The sequence below is a fragment of the Arachis ipaensis genome, chromosome B9 (genome assembly GCF_059453495.1).
Source record: "Arachis ipaensis isolate K30076 ecotype BB chromosome B9, ASM5945349v1, whole genome shotgun sequence".
Classification (NCBI taxonomy): domain Eukaryota; kingdom Viridiplantae; phylum Streptophyta; class Magnoliopsida; order Fabales; family Fabaceae; genus Arachis; species Arachis ipaensis.
Genome location: NC_142444.1, coordinates 28,273,732 through 28,276,347, shown reverse-complemented (window position 1 = coordinate 28,276,347; position 2,616 = coordinate 28,273,732). Strand labels below are relative to the sequence as shown.

The 2,616-nt window shown below is 41.5% G+C and overlaps 1 non-coding gene across 1 annotated transcript; it reads right to left on the bottom strand.

Moving 5' to 3' along the window:
• Positions 1–1,553: 1,553 nt before the first annotated feature.
• On the bottom strand, positions 1,554–1,657 carry LOC148544114 (small nucleolar RNA R71). Its single transcript, XR_015900976.1, has one exon. It is a non-coding gene; the product is annotated as a small nucleolar RNA R71 (small nucleolar RNA).
• Between the last annotated feature and the right edge of the window lie 959 nt (positions 1,658–2,616).

Genomic DNA, 2,616 nt, shown 5'->3' with positions numbered 1-2,616 from the left:
AAGAAGCTATTCAAACTTGGATCTCTTCTGAACCTTGAAAGAGGAATGAAGAGATCATGCTAGAAATGCTTTCTCATGCTGGACCAAATTGGGTTTGGATGGATATGTGACTATAATCCTCTCAACACTTGATTTGGAAAATGCATGTGGTATAATCAGTGACCATACTCCATCTCTTCTCATGAGCAATTGACCAAGGAATTGGCTATTGATCAAGATTTGAGAGATGTAATTCGATCACTTAAGATTGCCAAGGAGATCAATGAGTGCATTGATTGAGGAAGAGATGAAAATGAAATTGATCCGGAGAAGGCAACATCTCCTGAGCCCAATGAACTCCCCATTTCTGATCTTACCCATTCTCTTTAATTTCTGTCATTTACTTTTATGAGCAATTACCCCATTCCCATTTAAGCTTCTGCAATTTACTTTTCATCATTTACATTCAGCTCTTTATTTCTAGCATTTACTTTTCTGTTATTTACTTTCCCGCCATTTAATTTTCTGCAATTCTCAACCCAAATTCTGATTCGCTCAACTAGAACATTCCTCTAACTAAAGTTGCTTGATCAATCAATCCATGTGGGATTTGACCTCACTCTATTGTGAGTTTTTACTTGACGACAAATTCGGTACACTTGCCGAAGGAAATTTGTTATGAGACAAGTTTTCTGTGCATCAAGTTTATGGCGCCGTTGCCGGGGATTGATTGTGCATCAACAATGATTAAATTGGAGGATCACTAGATTGAGCATTTTATTTTTGTTTGATTTAATTTTCTGTTTGAGTAATTTACTTTCAGTTTTAGTTAATTTCTTCCCTTCCCCCTACTTTTTCAGTTTTAGTTATTTACCATTCATTTCACTAACCCACTAACTGTTTGATATATTGCATCAATCACACTAACAGTCATTCTGACAGAAATACTTTCTGCATTTATTATCCTTGCTTGAACTTGTTGGTTGTATGACAGGGAGAAGAAGCGGTGCTTCAACTTCCTTTGATTCTGAACCTGAGAGGACCTTCTTTAGATTAAGGAGGGAAGCAAGAGGAAAGAGAGTAGTTGGTGCTGAGGAAGAGGAGGAATACTTTGAACCAAACATGGAAGAAAACATGGAAAACCATCATGAAGAAGAGGCTCACAACCATGGCGGAGGAGGTCGAGCAAATCATGCTGGGGAGGATCGAAGAGTTTTAGGCTCTTACATCAATCCAACCCAGGAAACTGTTGAAGTAGCATTCAAAAGCCAACCATCCATGCCAACAATTTTGAACTAAAACCACAGCTCATCACCCTTGTTCAGAACAACTGTTCATTCGGAGGAAGTGTCCAAGAAGACCCCAATCAACATCTAACCACCTTCCTGAGAATATGTGACACAGTGAAGTCTAATAGTGTTCATCCTGACGCCTATAGACTGCTCTTATTTCCATTCTCACTCAAGGATAAGGCAGCCAAGTGGCTGGAGTCTTTTCCAAAGGAGAGCTTGACAACTTGGGAAGATGTGGTGAACAAATTCTTAGCAAGATTTTACCCCCCTCAACGAATCAATAGGCTGAGAACTGAGGTCCAAACTTTCAGGAAACAAGATGGTGAGACTCTGTATGAAGCATGAGAGAGGTTTAAGGACCTGACAAGGAGGTGTCCACCTGACATGTTCAACGAATGGGTGCAGCTGCACATTTTCTATGAAGGGCTCTCTTATGAGTCAAAGAAGGCCGTAGACCATTCATCCGGAGGATCTTTGAACAAGAAGAAGACCATTGAGGAGGCCATAGATGTCATTGAAACTGTAGCAGAGAATGACTACTTCTATGCTTCCGAAAGAGGGAACACTAGAGGAGTGATGGAGCTAAACAATGTAGATGCTCTGCTGGCTCAGAACAAGCTCATCACCAAGCAGCTGGCTGACCTAACCAAGAAGATGGAGAGGAACCAAGTAGCAGCAATCACTACTTCATCAACAACCCAAGAAGGAGTGAATAAAGAAGCAGAGGGAAGTCAGGAGCAAGTCAACTACATTGGGAATTCACCTAGGCAAAACCATGATCCATACTCCAAGACCTACAACCCTGGATGGAGGAATCACCCAAACTTTGGGTGGGAAAATCAACAAGACCAAAGCCTTGATCAAAGACGCCCAAATCCCAACAATGCAAGCCACCAACATTTCACATCTAGACCATATCAACACCCCCATAACAACACCTCTCCACATCCAAATCAAAACCAAAATAACTTACCTCATCCTTCCACCTCTAATCCCGATCTACAATCATTTGATGACAGACTCTCAAGGATTGAGAATCTACTTGAAGGCATAGGCAAAGAGATTCAAGATAGTAAAGCGTTCCGAGAAGAAGTGACGTCCAATATGCAGAATCAGGATGCTGCCATCAAGAAACTTGAGACACAAATCGGCTACTTATTCAAGCAAATTTCCAGCCACAACCTTCGCAGCAATACTAGCTCAACACAAAGGGAGGAGTGTCAGGCTATCACCCTTCGGAGTGGGAAGGAACTGAAGGAAACCCCCCAGAAACCACAAGAAAAGGACTCAGATAAAGAGGAAGAAGAGCAGGATGGAGCTCAAGTTCCTAATCTGAGTTCACAAA